This window comes from Typopeltis vanoorti, chromosome 8, assembly GCF_054136105.1.
Source record: "Typopeltis vanoorti isolate ZY-2024b chromosome 8, IOZ_Tvanoo_1.0, whole genome shotgun sequence".
In the NCBI taxonomy this organism is placed as follows: domain Eukaryota; kingdom Metazoa; phylum Arthropoda; class Arachnida; order Uropygi; family Thelyphonidae; genus Typopeltis; species Typopeltis vanoorti.
This window is the reverse complement of record NC_143556.1, coordinates 107,910,385-107,937,701: the sequence shown is the minus strand read 5'-3', so window position 1 is coordinate 107,937,701 and position 27,317 is coordinate 107,910,385. Positions and strand designations below refer to the sequence as shown.

The window sequence follows — 27,317 nt, the reverse complement described above, 5'->3', positions numbered from 1 at the left end:
ACATGCGCAAGAACACTTTAGACAAAGTCAAGGTGCTTGCTTTGAACTACCATACAGAACGAGGGAGGAACACGAAATAACTTCCCTACCGTTCAGAAAAGAATAGTGTGGAAGTACAGTTGATCCATTTCTGATTACCATTCTGCATCACAGGTTCGCATATGTGAAGAAGCAGGAGAGAAGCTTGCGGTTCTGTTGCACCTCTGTAAATCCATTAAAATGCTCGAATACCGTTATTCGAGTATTTAATTTAAGTTTAAAATTTAAATTTTAAACTTAAATTAAATATCGAAATATCCCTATGTTAATAATCTTCCCCTCCCTTCCTGATACGTTGCTCATCTCCCAAAACTAATAATTAAAAAATTTAATAATAATTAAATAATGGAAATGGCTGAAATGTAGCTAAACTATGTAACTCGAATGTAGTTATGAATTTAAGCAGACTTTAATCTTGAAAAGCGGCTCCTTGGTGCAGTCCTTGAATGACATCTTGAACACACGTAATATTCATAAAAGTTTGTCAGCTGACGGTGGATTAGTATCTCTCTCATTCCGGATTAGTAGAGTTTTTCTCTCCAGCAAATTAAACAAACCTGACAAAAAAAAAAAAAAATATGCGCAGTTACAGACAGCGATTATGAAACTAGAATCAACCTTCTTATCACTACCACAGTAAGAATTAATGAAGCCGAGTAAGAAAACAAACACCCCTATTATGACTGATGTGATAATGATCAGTTCCAATCCGAACAGTCGCAGCAAGAGAGGACTTTTCAACTGAAGGTGAATTAGGTGTGATATGACGATAGCAGCATTTCCCCCCACCTCAGGATCTGCTTTTCTCATCCCGCAAAATATTAAACTCGTCTAAACCATGTCATCCATGCCATGCCTGTTTACTGATATTTAAGTCACTGAGTATTTATTTTAAAATAATAGTAATTTATCAAAATTAAATTACAATTGGACTTTGAATAAAAACAAATTAGTTAATTAAACCAATAAATAACTTCATTAAATAAATTATTTTTAATTATTTAATTAAAAGTTATCTTAATTGAATAATTTAATAAATTATATAAATGTCTAATATTAAGAATATAATCAATTAAGAAAATGGAGCTTGAAAACAAGTTTTGTATCCTGGTGCTCTCTTCTTATTGGTTTTCTGGGCTAGCCTTGTTTACATCGTTAGTCTTCAGTTTAGAAAGGTCCTCGACTCTGCAACATCCACATCTGTTGAAAGTAATGGTTCGCTAAAATACTGAACACTCTCCTTCACGTTTGCAAGAGTTCCTCTCACTTTTGTATTCATGACAAGCAATAGATCATTAGCCTAGCAAAGCAGTTATTGTATTCGTCCTTATGAATTTGATATTGGCATATTTGATGGATAACTTTTACCCCAGTTACGGAACTTGGAGCTGTAACGGAGTGAACCATCCAAAACGAAGAAGCAGGTGGGCCAATAAAACTGCTAATATCTCGACCAAACCGTGCGTAACTCTACTCATTACTGCTTTCTACTCATCTGTTGACTTTTCGGCACGCGCGCGCCTTTGCCACATGGCCAATACGTCGTTACGCATCCTAAATTCAGCTGGCGCTTCAAACTTTGCCTCCACGTGACTGAGGTTTTACTGCGCGTGTCTGAGTTGTATTCCGTAAAGCATGACGCGGCATGAAATTGTCTACTTAACATAACGCTACTAGCAGAGAGTTTAGAAACAGAACTTGAAACCGGAATATTAATTTTCTAAATACCTGAAAGCAGAAGCCTTTCATATGCTGTGAATATGAAAATGGATATTTCTTAGTATTCTTTTTCTTTTCCATAACACTTTTGCAAGGTCTTAGAATAAATGTTTGATAATAATAACAAAGTCATAGGGTATCTTGATTTATGAAGCAATCACGCTTTCTCCGGTTGTATAAAGGGATCTCATTCAAGAAAGATCTACTGATGTAGATTTAGGTTGCTTAAGCATGGTGTAATTTGGAGGATTTTTGCTTGTTTGTTTAGCTAGGGTAAGTCATGAACCCTATTTGAAAACCGAGATTCGCTTTTAGAGAAGATATTGCAAACATCGAAATAAATAGGGATCACAAAGTTCATTTATTCTGCCTCAGGGTGATCAGATATATGGGTGGTCATGGTTTGTCGAATTTTCTAATTCTGTGCTGTTTGAAAAAGGTGGTCTTATCTATCCGGTTTGAGTTTATATCTAAAGGATAGAAAGATAGTGTATCAACAGTCTAGTTTTAGAGAGTTTAATATAAAAATACTTTGATATGATAATATAATATTGTGATATGAATCTACTCAAGGGCTTTTGAATATTTCAGTACAGTACCAAACACGAAAAGAATTATTTGAAAACAAACCAATACCAAGCTAGTGTATGAAATGATTCAATAAGATATACAAATAAATTGAACTATTAATATAAAATAAATTAATATTTTGAGGCAAATTCTACTAATCGCACTTAATTCAGCAATATACAGATGATTTCATCAATGAAATGTCCATAGAGTTACTCAGTCATTCAAACTGCAGTCGATTTTCAAGTCTGAAACTTTTTGAAGATCAAAGCAGTACGAAACATTAAACCAATAAACGTATAAATTGAAGATGATAAAAACATTTTTGTTACCAATGTCAGTTTCCGATTTATATCTCTAATTATAGCTCATTTATATTTAGAAACATAACAAAAATCTAAAATTCTACATCAGTGCTTTGCATTTTTAATTTTCAAGAAAATCGTACTCAACATATGTTAATCAACCTATTACTGAAAAACTAGTTACTAAAAAACTGTTCTGGGAGTAATACGTCATAAAATGCAAACATAAATTTTGAGTGACAAAAGTGGACAACAGGATTCTAAAAAAAAAAAAATAATAATAATAAAAAGTATACGATCTGGAATCTCCACGCCAAATTTCAAACAGAAAATTAGATAAATTAGCTTAATTTTAATTACATAAATTACGTATGTAAATAATTACGAAATCACTATTGTAAGATCATTCAGAATCTGTGTTTTATAGCTGTCTCGGGTCATGTCTGGGCATATTTATTTTTATTTAGTTCGTGTGTATTCTACCCACATATTTGAGCACTAAAAGTATCATGTAATCGTTTATACTTCCATTCATATTAATTAACTTAACAGTAATCATTTTAATCTACCGAAATTATCTGCTTCTGCAACCAACCTTTCCAGGGTCATTTCACGTATTCTTTACCATAAACAAGGGTGGAAATGATCTCATAGAACATAAAGGATATTTTGTGGCGGCTCAGCCCTGGACAAATCCACGCAACTCAGAGATATGAAGTACAGACGCCTCGTGGTCTTAATTACTATATTATATCAGGATTTTCCAAAGAGCTCACTCTATAGTATATGAAAACAACGTGCCAGACAGACAAGTCTATTTAGTTTTCTAGAGCGCATGTATGACAGTGTCGTTTTCTCATTTATGTGTACAGCGTTCAGCCAAGAATTTTTCAAATATACCTCACGGACAACACGACTCACAGGCATCGAACAGAAACCATTAACACTTCTGATAGTGGTAGTAAAGTACAGCAATATAAACAGACTGAAGATATCAAAATGAAATGCAAAGCATTTCGATAGAGCGATTACTCATTATAAAAGTAACTAAATCGATGTTTCGTTGGTTTGTTTGTTTTGGCGTGTAATAAACATAAAGGTTTGTATCATTTGCGTCGCTTTGATAGTTTTGCGGCTAAAATGATCTGATTTAAATGAAAATTGCGACGATTCAGTAAAGTTGAGTAAATATTCCAAATGCAAAATTTTATTAAAAGCCATCCCGTTGAGTTCTTGGACATGTAAAGATGGACAGATGAACTAACGGGTAATATAATATTAAGCTAATGGTTATTGTTGCGAAATGCACCTAAAAATAGAAATTCCTTATATTTCTTCCACTTCTTTTCTTCCTTCGCTTTATATTATGTTCTCTAGTAAATTTTGATCCACCCAGAGGGAAAATATTCTTTTAATTGGTTTCATGGTTTAAATTAAAGCGTTAAATAAATGACAACAAACCATCGAATTTCGCGAATTCTCTTGGTATCCATTAAAAATCTGAGTGAACCAGCCTTGCTGGCCAAAAATCGAACGTTGGCTGAATGCAACGTAGAATGATTGAATTAAACGACTTTTTTAAATGAAAAATGAAGCATAAATGTTTTACTTATTATAATCCCCGTCAGACGTTTATTCAACTTTTAGTGTATTAATGCAGTAGATGAGCAGAACGTTGAGCAAAGAGAAAAAAATATATATATATTCGTTTGAACTAAATGAACGAAGAGAAAGAAACGTTTGTGACTTTACAGTTGAAATGTGGAGGCGAGCAACCGCTGCACATGTTTTAACAAATTTAGATGATCATAGGAATATTACTGATCTCAAATCTGATGATAAGGGCCTCAGAAATATTTGTAAAAAATGCAAACAGCAGAAACTGAACATCTTTGTGAAAGATAATGTAGTGAATTACAGTGAGATGGGCCGTTATTCATCCCAATTATTCTCGTTTATACTACAATCAAGCACTTTTAAGTGCCTTCTAACTGTTGGACGGATTTGGTATTTGTACAGAGTTAAGTACTGTTCAGGGACAAAATAACATTCACTTAGACGAAAGAGAAAAAAACAACAACTAAATTTTGGATGCTAATGAAGCAAATTTGTGACATGTTTATGCTAAGAAACAAAAGAAGTTAAGAATTTTCTGAAGAAAATTAAATTATCTTCTGTTATATTACCGGCTATGCCATTGATAACATACATTGGATTGAAAAATGAATCTTGATTATTACAGTCTACACTCGCTTTTTTTAAATAATGAACGAATGTATACCGTGTCCTCCGCCTTTTTTTTTCAGTTTATTTTTCATTATATATATATATATATATATATATATATGTAAAAAGTTTTTACCTTGGGTATAATATATGTTAAAGATACCAAGCTATTTTAAACCATTTTTAACTCCATTTTTACTCCATTTCCCAAGTAAGCAAACAGACAAATAAGTCAAGTTTGCGCCTGCACGTAATGCAAGTCTAAGTGACTCATAAAGTAGCACAAGTCTAGGCAACTCGTGGTAAAGTTGGAATAAACTCTAATCACTATTCTTAATATTTACCCTTAATTCAAAGCCCATCTCCTTGAGGAGATGTATGATGCTATGCATTAAAGGCAAAGGGCCACTACCCAGACCGGTTTCGACCTTTATTGAGGTCTCATCAGTTGGAGCCAGGCTAAGAAATGCTAAGTTTTAAGTAATACAGAGCTTATAAATATTTTACCAAAACAAGTTACCAAAAGGTGCTTTGACCTTATTAAATAAAAACCTCAGGATGAAAGATAGATGTAGAAAGGCCAGGTTTAATATAGCTTGGTATCTTAACATATATTATACCCAAGGTAAAAACCTTTTTACATCTATCTCTCATCCTGAGATTTTTATTTAATAAGGTCAAAGCACCTTTTGGTAACTTGTTTTGGTAAAATACTTATAAGCTCTGTATTACTTAAAACTTAGCATTTCTTAGCCTGGCTCCAACTGATGAGACCTCAATAAAGGTCGAAACCGGTCTGGGTAGTGGCCCCTTGCCTTTAATGCATAGCATCATACAACTCCTTAAGAAGATGGGCTTTGCATTAAGGGTAAATATTAAGAATAGCGGTCACTTAGACTTGCATTTCGTGCAGGCGCAAACTTGACTTATTTGTCTGTTTGCTTACTTGGGAAATGGAGTAAAAACCAGGTTTAAAATAACTTGGTATCTTTAACATATATATATTAGGATAACCAAGTTATTTTATAAACTTGGTTATTTTAACTCCTAATCCCAAGTATATTTTATAAACTTGGTTATTTTAACTCCTAATCCCAAGTATATTTTATAAACTTGGTTATTTTAACTCCTAATCCCAAGTATGCAAACAATTAAGTTTGCGCCTGAAACAAAGTCCAAGTCTAATGATGGTACAACACCAAGTCAACTCATTGCAAAGGTGAGTAAAGCTCTCACTATTCTTAGTATTTTCCCATAATGTAAAGCACATCTCACTAGAAGATGTATACTGCAATGCATTATGGGTGTGGTCACTACCCAAACCGGTTTTAACCTTTTTTGAGGTCTCCTCAGTGAGCAGCTAGACCTAAATACCAAGTCCTTATAAGGACCAAGGTTGACTGACAATTGACATTTATATCTTTAGGGGTGAAGCAAGATGCTTTTCATATTCCCCGCTATCTGTTGTGGTTACAGTGAAGGTAAAATTTATGAGCAGATTGCTCGCCCTGAATGGGCATGGAGATTATGCATCACTAAAGGAGGCTAATATAGCTTTTGGTCTTCTATATTTGAATATGTCCTTTGGATCGTATGCTGCAGCTTGCTGAACCAAATCGTGGGGATGTGTGGACGCCTTTAGGAAAAAACTTGGTTGCTAAGGATTGTAGAAAAGAGAAAATATAGGGAATATTTGTGTCTCTGTGGAGTTGATTGTTTCTAACATACCACGGGGCGTTCAGAATCATTCTCAAGCACTTATTCTGCACTCGCTGTATTTTGATAATGTTAGCATTAGAGGTGTGGCTCCAGGCCGGAGAGGCATAGGTGATTATAGGACGAATCGTCATCTGGTATAGTTGCAATTTGATTCTGTTGCTGAGCTTGCTATTTCTATTAATTAGCGGATAGATCTGAGCTATGGCTTTAGATGCCTTTGTGCATACAGATTTGATGTGTTGGTTGAAAGATAACTTTTTGTCGAGAATTACACCCAGGTAATTTGTTTCTGTCTTCCAGGGAATTTTAGTATTGAATAGTAACACATCTCCTGCAGGAGACATTGGCCTTTTTGAGAAAAGAACGGCTGAGCTTTTCTGGGGGTTGACTTCCAATCTCCACTTAGAGAACCAACCATCCAGCTTTAGAAGGTTTCTTGAAGCTTTCTGGTAATGAAATGGGGTCTGAGAGATCTGGTTAGTATTGCCATATCGTCCGCATTCAGGGCCAAAATGGAAGTCATCGGATTGTGCGGGATGTCTGACATGTATATAGAGAACAGCAATGGAGCCAGTAGAGATCCCTGCGGCACTCCAGCAAAGATGTGGCGCTGGGAGGATGTAGAACCGTTGATTTTTACTTGCATTGATCTATTCTGAAGATATGAATGGATTAAGTGAACCATTTTTAGTGAGGTACCGGCTGAGATAAGTTTGTGCAGGAGTCCAAAATGCCAGATTTTGTCAAATGCTTTGGATAAGTCTAGGAAAACAGCGCCTGTGCACTGGTGCCAGTTGTAGCTGGTGGTGATGTATTCCACAATTCTGTGGATTTGCTGGGTAGTAATATGGTGTTGCCTAAAACCAAACTGTTCTTTAGGGAGGATGTTTAGGTCATTTATTGAGGTTTGGAGTCGTGAGAGGATGACATTCTCTGCAACCTTACCCAGATTTGAGATGACTGATTGGACGATAATTTTGCGGTAGGTGTGGGTCTTTGCCTGGCTTATGTATAGGAATTACGTCAGCCAGTTTCTAGGTGGAAGGAAAATAGTGAAATCTTAAAATTGCATTTATTATACTGGTCAGGTGCACTACTGCTTTTCGGGGCAGAAGTTTAATCACCCGATTAGTAATGCCGTCTGGCCCAGAAGCTTTTTTGTTCTTTAATTTTTTAATAATGTCATATAACTCAGCAGGTGATGTTGGTGCAATATGGTCAGTGCTGGAGATAGGAAGTTTGAGTGAGTGTCTGACCTTGCTGTGAATCTTATATATGTGGTCAAAGTCAAAGTTTCCATACGAAGGCCTGCATTGCTCCTCTAAGTTGTGTGCTATAACTTCTGCTTTGTCTACATCTGTGTGAGCAAGGCCCTGCTCAGAGAATATTGGGGGAAGGGATCTGTCTTTGTTTTTGATATTTTTCAGTAGTCTCCAGATGGAGTGATCAGTAGGAGAAATAGAGGATAACTTTTCATCGCATACTTGGTCTCTATGGGCTCTGAGTGCATCTCTTACTGCCCCATTTAATCTGTTTAGATTTATTTTATCTTGTGGTGCACACGTGTTACGGTATCTTTTCCTAGCTCTGTTTTTGTCTCTGATCAAGTTCATGATGTCTTCAGGCAAACGATCGGGCTTGCGGGCAGATTTGTAAGGACCAAGGTTATAGTAATACGGAGCCTTATCAACTTTACCTATAGAAGTTGCAACAAGGTGTTTTTATTATTAATAAAAATCTCTGGAGGAGATATAGATGAAATTAATTTTTTAACTTGAGTATATTGTATATTAGGATAATCACATTATTTTATAAACTTGGTTATTTTAACTCCTAATCCCAAATATATATATATATATATATATATGTTTATTCAAGTTTTCCGTAACTGAATGACGATTCTGTCCATACATATCCAACAAATGTTCTATGAACCCGGTAATGATTTGTTTTCTACAGAAAATTGCCGTGTGTTTTTCCCATGCCTACAAAACGTCAGCAACCTGTAAATGGTCTGGGAGAATATTCTAAACATTTTTCTATTTCATGCACTTTGATACAGGAATGTCAAATAGTGTTACACAACTGTGTTTGTATTTTTTATTTTTTTTTTTAACGTGAGTTTTGTCGGGGAACACTCACGAGACATGGGAATTCTGACTGCATTTTTGTCTTCCCGTTTCAACAATTGGCTTATAACAAAAAGCCAACGCGGTGGCAACAACATGGTCACGCAACATTTAGCAAAATGATTTTTTAAAAACGTAATAGTTGCTAACTTACTGGAAGAAATTATCGTTAGGATTTCTCACGATTTTTAGATGGAAATTTAAGTAAAGAATTCTGTATAATATTGTATCAACAACTCTATGGGAACTGATTGTGCGATTCAGTTTTGCGGCTCACTGACTTTGTAACCTTTTCCACGCCACTGGCTAATAATTCATTCACTGCGTTGTATTCACGACGCTGTGTTTACCCTTGCGTTCTCTCATAGGGTCGTTCATCATTACGTCATAAAGGAAGACTTTAATTACATAATAGTTCAAGATAGCCCACAAACAATAAGAACAATATCGTGCTGTTCGAATATTCCTTCTATTATCGACAATGATACAGTTTACAGTATTTGGATATACTAACATAAAGGGAATTGAAATCTTAAACTATAAGTTCGTAGTTAGCTGAGTGATTCAATAAATAAATATTGTAAAACGTGATTTAAAACATCCATAATGATATGCCATTTTTCGAATGAGTATAAAAATATGCTTTTAAATACTGTGTATATATATATATATATATATATATATATATATATATATATATATATATATATATATATCAATATATATATATATATTGATGAGTTTGTATTTAAAATACACATCGACGAATACGGAAATAATCCAAGACAGTCAATACAACGTGCATTTTAATTGCATTGTTATACAGTGACGTCATTTATTATCATAGATTAATACATTCTATTGAAATTGGAATCCGCACAAGAATGTGTCAGGCTATCTTTATTCTCGTTTCAATTAGACCATTTACAGGAGGGATAAAATTAGCAAAACGCGTCCAAATTATAAAAATTAATCGCTCTGCTTGGTTGAATGGTATTTTAGCATATTTGGTGTTTAGGATTTGTTCTAAATTTCTCGTGTGATTGAAATTTTGGTTTCAATCGGACTATGTTTTGTCAAAACAACATTGTCGAAGATATATAAGCCAAAAACTCAAATTAGAACCTAAAAAACAAGGCTTCATTCGTATTGTCTGTTTGGTTATAACCTTAAAAGAAGATTATAAAAAAAATAAACGATACTGATTATTAGCAGATCGTGCCTTTTAAGGTTGAAAATCAAAATGAACAAATGAAACTAAGAAAATTTGAGCAAAATTTAAAATAATAATTATGAAAGAAAATAATTATTCCTCATGCTTTGTTTTTGTCTGGAGCAAAACTTAAAGGATTGATGGTAAAACTAGTTTTTTAAAAAATTAAAATATTCACAATAAAAATCTTAAAGCATGATTCATATTTTATATGCAAACAATGATAGGATCTTACAAAAAATGTAATAATTTAACTACGACTGTTTAATTCTATTATGTATAGCTATAATTCTATAATATTTTATTATATTATAATCTTATAATACAATATTTATATATTATATATAAACATGGTGATTTAAATAGGATAATCGAATAGTTATGTGATTAAAAAATGCGCTTTTCTTCCATCAGTGCACGTCGAACATGTCAGTTATTCAGTCTAGTTTAAAGATCGGAGTGTAGTAAGTAAAGATCAAACGTTTCCATCTAAAAAGCAGGTGTGTTTTTTTTCAAAGATAATTTTTTCTTGTCACTGTCATTACTTCCTTTCCAACAATGATGAAAAAAATGCTGAACCTTAGGCAGTGGCGCTAATGGACCTAAGATTGCCACTTCTGGAAGAGACGGGGGTGGTGGGTTAGGAGAAATGACTTATGAATAGATTTCCACTCACCTTCGCTATTATTTTTAAAATTCGCTTCTTTTTCAATTTTTTTTATTGTTGCAAATGTTCTGCTTCTTTAATAGTTCCCTTGCGTGAGCGTTGCAGCTGACCACTTAAAAGAAGCCCATATGAGTTGGGACCAAAGAAAATAAAAAGACATAAAAACAGGCGAACTTATTTTCTTAATGATGTGGCACATGTTCAGATCTAATTATTGAAAGCTAGTTCATCAACTGGCATCAATACTAGTTTATGTGCATTCCCGGATGTACTTTGGACTACAAATATAGCAGCAATTACAATGCGAAATATCATTAGTTCCCATTGTAATGCTTTGATGAAAAAGACAACGCAAAAAAATAAAAATTAAAAATGTTCATTTATGTGAATAAGAAACACACAGAGTTACTACTCAAGATACATGAAGACTGTGTGTCTAGCACACAGTCTTCATGTATAGATCATCTTGATCATAACTTAAATTGATCATCTTGCTCGATGATCAAGTTATGTTTCTAATGTATTAAGATATCGAATATCATATAATAAGATTCTTAAATAAGGAGGTTTAATAAAAACACCAAAAAAAGGAATTTTAATAATAATGAGATGTCAGTATTTCACTTTAGGAAGATTACGAACAATCGCGGGTGGTCCTCATGTGCCTGTCAACGAAATTTATAATTAATCCACCCTTTTTCAAGACTAATATCAGACTTCCGCAGGACAGTGACGTTTTTTAAATGTCAGACTCTCCATCCGTCACACAGTGACGGATGGAGAGTCTGACATTTAAAAAACAAAGTTTGACTTCGGAAAAGTATGAGACCACTGAGAGAGAGAGAAAGGATGAATAACAAAACAGAAATTTAGGGTACGTAATTTAGAAAAGCAACTTTAACAAGGATGTGTGTTGTAGCAGAGGAAATGGATATTAGCACTAAGAATTCTTATTTGTGTCAACAGAGAATGGGCTCTGAGATCCCAGGGATTCAGAATTTTGACTTCTAAAATTGAAAATTTTCATTGTTATTTATTATTATTATTATAGCGAATATTTTATAATATAGTAATAATAAATTATAACGAGTAAAGAATATTCATAATAGTTTACGATAGTATTGACGATTATCTGCATTACGTTAAGATGACAACAGGGAAATAGCCGAAAATATTCACCATATTGTAACGCGTTCACAACTACTACACCTTGTGTCGAACTGAAAAAAAAAAAAAAAAAAAACGTTGGCCAGGACTTTCAGAAATATGAACATATCGCTTCCATGACAATGAAAATATGAGATGAGTCATAAATATAATATCATAGTATTATTTTCCTAATGTAGTGTAGAAACTCACCTATGAGTTAAAAATAAAAGAATATAGAAATCGCTCTGTGAATTTTGTTATCCACTTCGAATATTGCGAGTGTTTAAAGGAAGTGCAGTATTTACATGTTTAAGCATTTAAACTTGCGTGAATTTGGTTTTAAATACGCAGCGATTAATAACCATATTGATGGAGTTCACCAGGCTGGTGTATCTTTTGCGAAGATGGAGAACCTCATAAATAGCGAATAAGTAAATAAGCACTGCATGTCACAAGTCACAAATTATTTCTATTTTTTGTAGCTAGAATAACTTCTAGAATGATGATGAGATTCCAAGCATTCAATGTAACAATTTTCAGTCTGGAAGAGGATGCTGGACCGGAACCTTAGTCAAGTTTTTATTTGCTCCTCCTCCTCACGTAATATTGATTATAGTTATCAAATGATAACTATAAGCCGAATGATTTATATGTAAATCACTCAGTTCACACTCAAAATAAAGCGAATCAAGCATCCAAGACTTAAAATTTCATCAGCGCAGATGCCAATCCTAGACTACATTTTTGTTCTGTTCTGAATTCCAGAATTGTTGTTGTTGTTGTTGTTTAAATTTTAATTGGTAATTTGTGAAATTTGACGACGTAGGGTGCATTTGTTAAAATTTGTTTTTACGAATGCACCCTGTATTAATATTAATTAACTGAATGATAAAACAGAACCAAATGTTAGTCTGTAACACAATTATGTTACCAACTAATATTTTAAGTGTTTACGCAAAAAACAAGTTGCAAGGATCCGTAACGTGTTACTATGCAAAGCAAAATGGAAAGATTTCAACAAAACAATTTCTTCGTTTTCCTACTGTTCAAAAATCTTTAGGATTTGCTTAACTATCCCCTCTGTTCGTTTCGTTAATAACTTGATTTAAGCTATTTCGCGGACTATTACACATTTAAATGAAAAACCTGTTTTCCTGATATTCTTTTTGTTAATCGTTGTTGATTTCTTTCGTTTTCAAGGAAGGGAAAATATAAACGAAATGGCGCAATAAACAAGAGTCTAAACAGGTGCTGTTTAGTGAAATATCACTCGTTTTCGCTGTTGCGTGAAAAGGTGCCGAGGAGGGTGTTTTGCCTCGCTAACATATACTTAGGCGTTTCGATTTTTCTTCCACTTTTTTTTTGCTCGAGAGTCGCTCTCTTGCATAAAAACTCGCTGGATGTATGCCAAGACGAATCGTCGACATAACGCGAGTCGTCATCCACGCGGCACGCACGTGTCTCTGTTCTCTTTCATTACCGTGGTCAACAACCGTGGAACGAAACCATCCTAGAGACATCACAGAATGGGCAACGTGGTCCAAGAAAGTGTCCAGATATTCGGGGGTGATGACCACGTGACCTGCGTGTTAGAGATGCATGCACGTACGGCAAACACTCGAGCAAAAAGAATAGCAGGTGACGTCACTGAAGCGCAAAGGACCACGTCGAGAAGCCTCGCTGTCACCGGCGTACAGGTGTCCGTAAAAGGCTGCAGCGCAATAAACAACGCAAAACGATAACTAAGGAACGCGACGGCGCGTGCAAACATTTTTACGTAATAACCAACGCCACGATATCTGCATGCATTCTACACGCATCGTCGATGAAGAGAGAGAAAGAATTCCCGCCAAATAATCTGGCGGGAATTCTCGTCGCGCAACTGTGGACACACGTGGGCCTTTCTTCGACTATTTTGATATCTTCATTCAACATATGATTACGTAACGGGACTAGAAACATTTAAATTAAAAATGCGTTATCATTTTTTGCATTGCGATATATATCAATGGTTCTCAGCCTTCTCTAATCCAGCATCCCTATCAATAAGTTATTAGATAAACCTATCGCAACACCTATAAAGAATCATCACTGTATGGACGTTTTTCTTTTTCTAAAATCAGCAACGTCCCCATGCCATTTTTTCCATTAAATAATTTTATCAAACTGTAAATTCGAGAGACTTCCAGGAAGTCATGGATTGATCGAGAGAGGTTACATATCATTCACGCCACATGTCACACACGTTTTATTGAAACTCATTTTCACTTGCACTTACTCCCTAAAGAGGTAAGCCATTCCGATCACGCGCACCGTTACATGAAAGAAAACTTTAGCTATCAACCCTTTCTTGACCACATTCATTGTCAGCTTCCAAGGAGATCCTCTATAAAATGAAAAATTCCACTTTCCGCTATGCTATAATGACTCTTTCGGAAGTTTGTCAATCTCTCTCATATCATCGCTCTTTCTCCTGTATGTCAATGTCAGTCAGCTGTTTATACATTTTCAATCTGTCCTCATAATCTACAATTCCACAATCCCAGTATCATCTTTAATATACCCCCCCCTCAATGTACATACATTGCCTCGAAAACTAGAACAGACCAGCATTGCTATTATCTCCAAGGTTACATCGGTAATCTTTGGCATATGACCCTGAAACTTTCGTTTCATATCAATAAAAATTCCAAGACTCCTATCCTGATCAGATTCTTACAGAACATCCCACCATTGTGATGTTCCATTGGCGATCTCATTACACTCAAGTGCATAACTTTGCCTTTGCTAACATTGAACTGACAACCATTTTCACACGTCTACAGTTCCAGCTTATTCAAATCATTATGCAAATACTGCATATCAGCAGCACTCCAGATTAGTCTCTTTATCTTTGTATCATCAGTAAACAGTGTATGTCTCCGTGAAATCCCTTCTGATGCCATTATTGTACAGAATGAATGACATAGACCAAGAATGATCCCAGTAGGTATACTACTGATTATCTTAATTCTTGTATACTTCCTCCTACACCACATTTTGATGCCTTTCAGTCAACCAAAGTAATACTTTATATCCAATCCAACATCTTCTAACTTACATAACTATCTTCTATTCTCTCAAAAGCTTTAGCAAAGTCCAAAAGTATCGTGGTGTATCAATTCTCCTTGTCTAACTAGGTGCTAGCATTATAAAAAATGGGCAACCTGCTCAAAGATGACTTTTTTCTTAGTAAGCCCATGTTGTTTATTGCAAAGTTTAGATTATCTGTAAACCTTATATCTCAATGCAAAGTATCAGGGACTTTTCCGATATTTTCACTGCTGTCCAGAGATACATCAGTCTTTATACTACCCTCGTGTAACGGGATAATCACACATTCTTTCCATTCCTGTGGAATTTTTCCTATAACTAGATTACGGGCACAATCGATTCTTCTGAACACTCCCTTAGCATCATGCTGAAATACTCTCAACATATATAGCGGAATTTGCACTTAGTTTGCAGCAGCTAAGTTCTTCATACACCTAAGTGCATACACGTCATTCTGTTTAGATGCAGCATCGAATTCCATATCGCTTACTACAGAATAGCACTTAGCATAGTTAGCACTCATTAGCTGAACTCCGCACATCTACCACTTGTATGCCATCCGTATTCTTCTTTTACTTGCAGCAAAATGAAAGAAATCTTTTGTATTTTCCTTCACTTGTAGAGAAAGTTTCTTTTTATATTCAAACCTAGCTTTCCATAGAGTCTGAAGCTTCTGTACGTCAGTCCGTATAGACCATATCCTTCGACTGGAGAAAAACCTCGATTCGAATCCAATATACGTTTTTTTCTCTAAAAGTGAGTCATCTAGTCTCATGTGAAGGTTGCAGGGTTTTCCTCCAGGAAACTCAAGTATTTCATCCCTCAGAACAGGCAAACCGAACAAAAGAGCACACGCAGTTTGCAGACACAATATATTGGTTTCATAGTTTTAGTTGTTTTGGCCATTAATAAAACAACCAATTAACAGCATAATTGGTTAACTTTAAAAAAAAAAGGTAACCAATATAATAACCTGAGCAAGACATCCATATACTGTACATAGTCACTTCCCGATAAACACAGCATGGTTGTGTAAACAACCGGCTGTGACAATTGTGTCCTTAATCGAACACCACCGTTAATTAATAGTCCATAGTTCTCTTCAAATCCAAGATAATAGTTAAAGTGAATAAGCACACACAATTACAGCTTCTGGCAATTAAGTGAATAATTTTTAAATCCAGTCTTTATGTTGTTTTCGTTTTTTTTTTTTTTTTTTTTATCCGAGAGAGAGAGACTGGGATTCATGGCGTAGCTGTTATATGTAATGTAATGCATTAAAAACTACAGTTATAAAAGAGAAGACAGATGAGGAAATGCGATAATAATTAATTCCCCAGATATGAAACATACAACTAGAAAATACCTCCAAGAGGAACTGCCATTAGCTCAATTAGTCATGCAGTAAGAGTATGTGACATTGAAAATGTTTTATATTTGGAACCCTGCAAAGCAGTACGCATTACATAAAACTTCGAAGACAATTACTAGGAAAAACCACCTTTGATTGCTGCTCCCAAAACACCCGAAGCCATTATAAGCATAAAAACCAAGGACCTTACTCAGAGGAAGTGAAGTTTCAAGGAATATGAAAATACAGCATCAAATGATTTAATAACGGCACTTCCTTTCTATTTCTTTTTTATTCTATTTTAACTGGATAAAGAAAAAAGATACAAGAGTTCCAGACTTCCTTATACCTCCGCAATTTATCTTTTCTCGGATGTTATTATATCCTTGGAAAGGCTTTCAAGTGTTCTCTGTTTGCACACATCTAATGATAATAATTAGATATATTATTAACAGGGTGGTTTAAAACTGAAAAGTACTTTCATTCTGAAATAAAAATCGCCACAAGGAAAGAAACTTAACTTTATTAAGTCTGAATATATGCCAAAGTAAATGTTAAATATCATAAGAATAAAAAAAAATAGAAAATGCCTAGTACTTATAATGATTTCGGTTGACACTATGTGGGTTGCGTGAATCTACTGTATGTATGTGTGCACTACATATAGACTGCGCCAGGAAAAATCTGGTTTTAATGGCGACGTTAACGCTGAAAAATCTCGTTATTACAGCAATGTTGAATCTAGAAAAATCTGTTTATAACAGAGGGGTTGAATCTGATAAAGAGCACAGTCAATGTATAACAAAGTTTAGGATTCCGAGAAGGAAATCTTACAAAAACTCCGTTGGCTTTTTATTTATTTATTTATTTAGGATTTAGGATTTTTCATGTCGAGAGAAAAAGCTTTCCATTTTATAAACTTTGAGCACAACCAAACAGCATATTCTGTGCTCAGGAATAGACAATAAAGTAAGTTACATAATGTGCAAAAAATTTAAGTAATTGTAACTAAATGCATAACTTATGATGAACTACAAAGGTACATATGTAGATTACTAAAAACTATGCATATTTTGTGAAGTCGCTGTTTATTGCCTGATTCATTTAGCGCTTTTCATTCAACAGCCTCCTCATGGTTACGATGGTAGATGGATCTGTTGTTAATCGGATTAGTACAATGTGAGTATAAGATTTTATTCCGGCTTGACTTTATATTCATGCATTTGTCTGCTTTAAGGGAGGAAAAGCCTCGGCATCTGATTGGCCGATTATCGGTCGAAAGTTTTATCAAGATTTTTCTTGTTCTGTAACGAAAATGAGCCTGTTATTTCCATCCAACGGGCATGTGTTCGTACGGAAAATATGCCCGTTGGATTTAAAAGATGTTCTGTGATGATGTGATTCATAAACGAACAATGTATCAGCAAAAAAAAATCCAGTGCCATTGAAGTAGGAAAGGGTTTTTTTTTTTTTTTTTTCAGTTTCCTCATCTCATCATCAAAGGCTGTCCAATCTTTGTTTGGAGATGACAAATGTCCATGCGAGTCTCACAACGAATGCTAACGTTGATTGGTATGCGCCAATAAGAACACAGAACCTGGACTATGGAGCAATGAAAATCGCACGTCTATACACAATTCCCACATGCTCATCCTGTCTAGGAAACTTTTTATTTTTTTTTTCTAGGCCTTTTTTTTTTTAGCCGGTTTTTAAATCAGCCGAACTTTGAGAAAGAAAGTAGTATTTTTTTTATCCCCTTTTAAAACCACAACTAATCTATAACAATAATTTCAGACAGTAATGCTACTTAAGATATGGAACACACGAGATAAGTTGTCTGCACTCACTGTCGTTTTCCGTAAATCTGAATGCTGAATTCAGCCACTAAGATGACAAAGAATGGAGACAGGTCTGCCTACCGATTTCCAGAAGTAACGGTTAAAAGAGTGCCATCTACTCCCTTCGGGGAATAAAATGATAAAATAAAAAAAATAGACTATTTATTTTAAACACGTCGAATTCAGACTTCTTTTATTCTGTATGTTTTAATGCATTAAGAAATAAATGACCTAGAAATGAGTTAATTTAATTTTATTATTAGATTTTAGAAGTGTTTTATACAGATAAAAGAAGTCTGAATTCGACGTGTTTAAAATAAATAGTCTATTTTTTTTTATTTTATCATTTTATCCCCCGAAGGGAGTATAAAATCATGACGTAATTTATTTCTTAATGGATTAAGAAATAAATTACAAGAAATTAGTTAATTTAATTTTATTATTAGATTTTAGAAGAATGGCAAAATATCTGTCAAAAAGTCTTTCGAGTGGTTTTTAAAATGTTTCTCCATTTTAATGCCATTTTAAAGTCGAAGTATGTGATTCGACTTGTGATTTACGTAGAAAATAACAGGCACAGAACGATATATATAAAAAAAAAATCTTACGAAGGTCAAAGTACGTTTGTGTCATTTCAAGTAACGTTGTGTTTCTGAACCACTTACTAAGATTCTTTACACAATAAAGTTGTGCTTCTCTCTTTTCATTTTTTTATACAAGTCGATAAAATCTAAAAAATCAATGCAGAAAAATAAATAAATAAAAATTGATGCGAGAGTGACAGCCACTTGATAAGCTGAGCCGAACTTGCCTTGAAGCGAGGTATTTCTATACCTAAGTTTTCAAAGCGTCATCTTGTTATAAAAACCCAACTTGTATTTATTTAACAAGAGTCTACATTTCCGCAGTGTGAAAAAAGAATATGACAGCTCGAATTGCAGTGGTGTATCGGAATGACAATCATGCGAAGAAAAAGACGATAAGTTAGCTTCCGGGATAGTTATTTCGTCTTATATTTTGGACAGTGGCGACCGGTGAAAATTTTAAGTGGGGGTGTTGCATATACAAAAAAAAAAAAAAAATCTAATCAGTAACGAATTTATTAATAAATAAATTTACATATTAAACATTGCTTTATTAAAAATATTTCATCCTCACCACGAACAAACACCAAATAAAAGTTTCGTATCAATAGCAATGACAAGCGCAAATGAATATCGGCGTTAGATCGCAGTGCATTTGTTTCGTGTAAAGATAATTGAAAAACTATAATTCTTTTCATATTTTCAACGGTGACACTCATCATAATTCAGCCTTGTATCTATAATAAATAAATAATTATATGTTATTTTAACGAAATAAAATAAGATTTACAAAAAATAGTTCACCACGCACACACAACGATAATGAACGTTTCATATCTCACAGAAATAAGGCGCGTAAGCATACTAAAGATACACTGCCGTTTGGGAAGTGTGAGAATGACCTAACGTGCAATGACAAGAGCAAACGAATATCGGCGTTAGATAGCAGTGCATTTGTTTCGTAATCTTAAGTGTTAATTGAATAATTCCAATTATTAACAATTCAATCAATGTCGAAATATAAGCTGTAACCTTTAACATTTTGTATTGCATTTATATAATGTTGTAAGCATTGTTATTATTTATAAACACAAATAATTTTTTTTTTCATTTTTTCCTTGGGGTATTGCAGTGTCGCAGTGCTTATGTACGGGCTGCCACTGATTTTGGATAAAAAGAATTCTGTATGAATGCCTATAAATACGTAGAAAAAATGAGATTTCTTTCTTCTTATTATTATTAGGCGTACGTTCGCACAAACTAGAATCAATTGCTTCATTTCAGTGTCTAAGTGAAAAGCAATACTTTTGTTTCAACTTCAAGTGGCGTTTCCAAGGTGATTTGGAAACTTCGCAAGTAAAACGCATCTCTGTTTACATCTTAAATATTCGCGAAAGTTTTTATATATTTCAGCTTGAATGATTTGATTTAAGAACTATAGTTGATTCAGAAATGATTAATTGATTTGATTGTATTTAATTATACAGCTAAATCAATTTCTGTAATAAACATAACTTTAAAAAAGGCAAAAAAAAGGCTACCATAGTGCAGTCGCAAGGATGTCACGACTTTGGACCTTCTGGTGGAATGACCTGGTTTCGAATGTGGTTTATAGGGATTTTCCAACTGGAATTGAGTAATTTGGTTGCATACAGAAGTATGATAGTGTTTCTTCATATAAACCCGAATTTATAATGCTGTAAAAAACGACAAACTAAGACAAACTAGAATTCTGAACACATCTCTTCGGAATTAACCAATATAATAGACTGAGATTAACCTAAGTTGCTTTGACCGCAATTCTAATCATACTTCACCCAACTAAAGCCGTATTGTTTCTGTTAACACCGAATTTGTTTCTGGATGGTTACTTGAATTTACAGAGCGAAAATTAGGAGTTATCGTGGGGGAAAAGCACTGTTACGTTCGTATTAGATAGGTTACTCACTTCCATCTTAACAGTAACGATAAAAGTCATTCGCTTCCTAGATGACATTCGAATATCGGTTCATGATATTGTATTATATTTGTTATAATATAACTAAAATAATATTCAACACCATGTAATTATTACTTGTAAATGAAAAGAAAAAGCTCATAAAAACTACCTAATGATATGAAGGAAGCATTTATAGGAAAATTCCCGAGGCCGCCGGACTCCTTATCATTTTTGAAATAATGACTGAATCATTCAGAAACAAATATCATGATTTAAAACTTTAAAAAATATTAAAAACCCCTCCTTTATATTTATTTTTTATTTGGTTTTTGTTATTTTGTTTATTATTTGTTTTTTATCATTTCGTGCATGTCATCTTTTCCATCTTTTCCTCAAGACATTTAATGAATATTCCAGATGGTTTTCAAGCTTAGTTTAACAGAAAGGTTCTAGTTTATTTCGTCTTGTCATACACGAATCACTGTAATCAAACGTTACCATTATATGTTCAGAAAAGCTAAGATCTATAAAGAAGTATTTAATTTCACTTTGTTTGAGAATCGAGTTTATTTAGCTAAGGCTTTCAAATTTTATATTATTATCTTCTGAACATTCTTAATGATTAAGAACGCCTACCTACAGGTAATAGTTACTCATATAATGGCACATTCAGTCAAGAAAATAAGATAATTTTTATGTATATACATTTGGAAGACTTGAATAATCTTTTGAAATCAACAATGATGCTGTCCTCTATGACACTATAATGATTTCTAATATAATCTGTAAGAAATCATTTTTATACAACTTTAACAAGGTAGACCTTTGATTTAAGACTTAATTAATTATCTACAGATGTGCCCTTTACACTTTTCCCACAGAACTAACCATTTATGTCAAGAAGGGGAGCAATAATGATGATCTTCGGCGCTTACCTATAAATTAGCGTTGTGTAATTTTATACCACACTGGATGTTGGGGGTTTATCAGTTATTAACTCTTCAAATTTCAGACATCAGACAATAAAAGGCGACAAGCCACAGCTGGATACCGACACTCTTTATAACCGCTTTGGTGAAGGTTGGTCATAAACAAATTATTTAACGAAGAAATTCAAGGGCAAGATTGTTATGAAGAAATGGCGGATGTAAAAGTCTTGTTTGTACATTATATTCGTCCTCTAGAAACATTTAAAACACATATTTTGATTTTAGCTTATTAGCGTATTTACTTGATTAGTTTCAATGAAAGAAGAAACATAAAGAGTTTCTTATTTAAACTTTGTTGAAAATAATTTCCCCGTGAAGTGTTTACCTATAGGGAGCTAAATACTTTGGGATGAGGTAAGCTTTCTCTAACCTGCAAACGATGGGTCCTCATTCTTACAACCGTCTTCTGTGCATCCTTTGACTGGGAAAGTCTTGGGCTTGATTCTCGTCGTGACACGATGAATATTCAGACTTTTTATTTATTTATTAAAGGTGAGATAGCTGGGCTCACACACCAGCTGGTAGGGATTTGCCTTTTGGAAACCTTTGAAGACAGTATATATGGTATGGACGGAGATGGATCGCATAGTGTTGTGGACTCAAGAGATGAATCCCCTAGACTCCTTGGAAGGGTTGCATAATTTATCATTAATATTAATGATAAATTGATGCGAGTTTTAGAGGGCACTTCTGACAAAGGAAAGAAGTCTATGCATATGTAGAAACGTGAAGAATCATTACTGAGGTACATAACCAAATATTTCAATCTGAAACTTACAAATCATCTTCAGCGTTATGGACAATTTCAAAAAAAAAAAAAAATGTAAAACAAGACACGAGTCGCGTGCTAGAGTACTCGTAGATATAAGGTTGACATGTTATGCTATTTAATGACAGAAACTTTATACAACCGTCTGAACTGTCAGTTGATCTTTAAGTTGCAGATCGAGATATTTGTTTTTATATCTTAATAATAAACTTTCTTGTCTTGCGTGTTCATGTATATATTTAGTAATTTGATACTAATGCAAATTAAAACGTTTATAAATGCAATTAAACTGCATTAATAAATGTTGAGGCTTTAATTGCATTAAAACCTCAACTACTGAACACAAAAAATAAAGTATCAGCATCTCACACACACACATTATAGGTAAACGTGACATCTGATATTAAGTGTAACCTAACTTAACTGAGTAGATCATTTTTTAACTTTAATGTTTACCATACCAAGACATGCATCGTGCATCCTAAATGATGAAAAACAAAAGCACCTCTGAAAATAATTTTATTTTAATATGTTAGACTTGTTCAACATTAGTGTGCAGTTTCACACAATAAAAAAAAACACTTGGATATTTCACAAAATGTTACTGTATTTCAATTTAATGAGGTAGGTAGAATTGCCGAAGAGTTCCCATTATTATCAATTATTTTCTATGAATTTTTAAGCTATTCTTAATGCCTTTTTTCTATGGAAAAGTTTAGTTAGCCCTTACACTACCATAGCCTTCCAAGCATACTTGGATTTCTTAACAGTTATTTCAGGATATGGTGATTGTGTGTGTATTCTCTTTGCCTGTTTGCCAGTTAGGAGGGATGAAAGAAAACCGAGTTTCCAGGAGAAAAGAACCCTACCACCTTCGTATGAGACCGGAGCTAAAAAAAAGCCTTGATATCCTAGACAGGATTCGAATCCACCTTTTTGCAACCGACTCAGTTATGCAGTCTCTCTTATCAACTATATAGTTTTCTAGTTTTCATTAATTAGACAGTAATTTAAAATATACGACATACACATCACAATTTGAAACTCGTGTTCAATTCAACATTACGTTAAAATGTCGTCTGCAATAAAAACTCCCTACTGGTTAACAATGTTATAAAGCAAACTAAATTGGTGACTAACGCGGAAAAGTCTCTGAGATTTTTTTCTCAGTATAAGCTTGTTCATCTGGGTAACTAACTACATAAGAATATTTCGTTCCTTAAGATATCAAAAAATCTACAAATTCTTTCCGGCTATATGTATGAAACGATATTTTAGGATAATTAGCTGTTTCATACTTGTTAATGCTTCCTAGTACATCATAAGAAACAAATCTCCCAAAGCAAAAGAATTATTAAAATATACAATTTGAAATTGATTCTATAACCCATTTTATTCATTTATTTACATTTCTAATAATCTGATGTGCTGAACTTGACTCCAGGAATTCAGTAAATTGAAGTAACGATCGCAAACTAAATAGATTAATAATTTGAAGTTACTAATACGAAAAACGTCAGTTTGAGTTAACAATCTGATGTTGCTCATATGTTAATCAATATGATGTTAATTCACACGTTTCTTCAATTTAATCTTCAATCGTGTTATGATATTAATTCACATGTTTCTTCAATCGAAACTTATTACTTGATCCCACGGTATCAAATAGATCTTAAGGATTTCTTTGATTGATTTCTTCTTTGATTTCTCGCTGCATCATTTTAGTAAGAACTTTAACCAAAAGAGTGTATTCAGCCAAATGCATTCTCGTTTAATTTTCTCCAAATCCGTTCATATTTGTCTTCTCTCTTTCTTCCTTGACAACTACTAGTAAAGTTTTACAAAATTCAGCTGTAATGTAATACCTTTACGTCCTATTAGAATTTTCTCAACTGTAAGCTTCAATTTATATCAAACTCCGTTCTGTGAAACTCAATCTAGGAATTCTGGTATCTTCAAAGGATTAGTTCTTATTCCTGGTTTGATGTCATGGTCCAAGTAGGCATAATGCTTTCTTCTGGTGAGGAGAAGATACTATAAAATACAGCTATTATTGTTAACAAAAAGAAAATGTTATTAATAATATGAACTATTAAAAATTGCAGTTATTAAAAATATATATTGTATAAAATTGGCGAAATGCCCAAAAACAGAAATTCGATAAAGTTGCTACGGATGTACAAATAAAAGAGAAATACTCTAATTAAAAATTGACTCTGTCTCTCAAATTATGATATTTTTATATGATTCTCAACGCTCTATTTATTTCTATTATTTCTTTATTTATTACTTTTTGTTATAAACTTGATTCTGTTAAGTACGTGTTCTGTCAACTACACCAGCTAACGTTTATGGGTCATCTTAATTTAGTATGATCTCGGGAAAGCAGGTAATAAATATTCCTGAAATATACCGGATCCACATGCCTTATATGGTAGAAAGAATTTCATCCGATGACCTGATAAAGAGAAGAGATAATGCATACTTAAGACAACTAGATATTATCAAATGAAGGGGAAATATGTAATAGAGACAAGAACAGAATCTTGAATACCTGGTACAACATTCTGAATTAACTCCATATACAGTGAGTTTCTTAAATTTAACTGTTTTCTTTTAAATGCGTGCTGTGTGCTGGAAGCATGCTAATCTGAAGATAAAGAGGTGGGCGCAGATATACCGGTTGACCTTCGTGGCTTCAAAAAAGTATAAGAAGGTTGGGCTGTCTGCTACAGCAACCTGCTACAGTAAGCATATAGCGATGAGGCTAAAAGAGAGTTTCTACATGCAATTATTCCCCCCCCCCCTTCCGTCTGATATCTGGCGGACATAGGTGGTGTCTGAGAGAATTACAGGTTTCTCTCCAAATTCTTCTTCTACTCTTCAAAACCAGGCGTGTCCTTACTGTCTCCTGGGTAACAAGTGATTGATTTCTTCGGCCAGGAACTCTACTTGGTAGGCATATATTTTATGGGAAGGGAAAAGAGTAGGTGTTTTCGTTTTATCGCAATATTCTTCATGCGAAAAAATTATTAATAGTGGGGGCGGCTTTATTCCTTTAGGGAAAGTTATGGATAATTTTGTGGCTTATCAGTTTATTAAATTACCTTAATAAGGTGTTAAAACATGCCATACAGCCACGAGGTATGATTATTATAAAGGACTGCTACTTAACCTTTTCATGGATGGTTGAATAAAGCGGAAAGGGGGAATAAGCAGACTTGTAGTATAAGGCAGTTATTGCAGTGAACGTCACTTTTTTTTTTCACATGTTCATTTTCTCTGTTGAGGAAGTTCATTCAAGAGAATGGGTGTGCTAGAGTTTTTTATTTAAATTATGCACTCACAGTTTTCGAAACGGCTTTAAATTTTTGTGAACATTACATAAACATTGGTTTAAATTTCTTTCTGATTGATCGACTTGATTGGCTACTTTTGTTTCTACGTAACTATTAATATCCCTGGGGGTTTGGCAAATGCGTCTATTTTTATCGCAAAAAGAATGGAGGTTAACTTGAGAGAAACAAGAACTAGTTGATAAAAATTGCGTATTGGAAAAAAAATGTTAAAAAACTATTCATTGATTCACATCTCATTCCTTCTTTCCAAATAGTAAGATAGAATTACCTAGCTTCTCGAAAAATATATTATAATGTCCACGCATATTTTATTTGTATTTATTTGTGCTACCGAGATGTAAAAACTTAAAAATGACGATATAAATAATAGAAACTCATTTGTGCAGTCGAACTACGGACCCCATCCAGTGACTAAAATAAATAAATAACATACGATATTCAATCGCCAAAGACACTTCAACTGAAACACTTCTATGTTCCAGCGCCACTTATATTGTAAAAGTCTAAGAATAGAACAAAAAAGGACCTCTTCCTTTTGTGATAAAATCTTATTACATTAGATATTTATCTTTCTTTCTCGTCTAACCTTCAGAGCAGCTGAAGTAAATTTCCAGTGAACGTTTTAACAGTCTCTGTAATCTATGAAATCTAATTTAATTTGGACTCACCTTGAAAAGAGACTCCCACATCTAAAGCTTTGACCCTTCCGATTTCTAAGTCTTATCTGTACATTCATCACCCGGCATCCAGATAAAGTAAGTGTGACACTTGATTTGATAGAGCAGGGAAATGCGATACAATAGCGGCGCGTGTATTACGTAACCTTAAGATAATAGTTTGAGTCATCCGAAAGAAGAAATTCGAGCCATTTTCGCAGTCCTTAAGAAATTTTATACCTCCAATATTTCAGTTTTGAAACTTAATGCTGTTCTCCCATTCAGAATTTGCCTGTGAACAAAATATCTGATCAACGTCTTTCTTAAAGCGCCAATCCACTTATTAAGTGCCTCAGGGTAATCACAACTTTTATAATGCTTTTATAAAGTTATATTTCGCAGTCTTTAAACGAAGTATAACATAATTCACACTTTCTTTTATAAAGCGTTATGCTCGATAATGTTGCATACATATGCAATACATATCTGATTACTGGAAAAAAAAGTATCCATCTATAAATCCAGTACTGAGTTCTTTGTACTAATACATAACTTTGAGATTTTCTTACAGTTTAGCTAACAGACTGTTTGCTTTTAGTACAGAAAACCAAATTGTCTGTGATGTTCTGTACTAAGACAAAGTACAATATAGTGTGGACAACAATCCACACGGTAATTGCAATTAGATTATCATAATTATTTTTCTCTTATTTTGCCTTCTGTAATGATATAGCGTGAATCTAGTACTGTCCGTCTACATTAATATCAAACCCTAAACATGCAGTTAGCAGAACTATCGATTAGAAGCATAAACAAAGTTAATTTACTAGGAAATCATTACTCTTAGTGGAGTTATGCTGAAACGAATAAACCATGGAACTTTTTTTTTGAGCGGTATCATAAGAGACGGACTAAACAAACCTATTACTGAGAAACAAACGGTACTAAAAATAGGTCAGTAGTCCCTTGTTAAATGAGTTTTTATGTTTGTTTTGGACCGATC

General features: G+C 33.8%; 1 long non-coding RNA gene across 1 annotated transcript in view; it reads right to left on the bottom strand.

The window, feature by feature from the left end:
* The window catches only part of LOC150104257 (uncharacterized), a 59,384-nt gene extending 33,008 nt beyond the window's left edge, over window positions 1-26,376 (bottom strand). Inside the window, exon 1 of the long non-coding RNA XR_016548686.1 lies at window positions 26,327-26,376. This is a non-coding gene — a long non-coding RNA (uncharacterized LOC150104257). The remainder of the gene's footprint in view (window positions 1-26,326) is intronic.
* Between the last annotated feature and the right edge of the window lie 941 nt (window positions 26,377-27,317).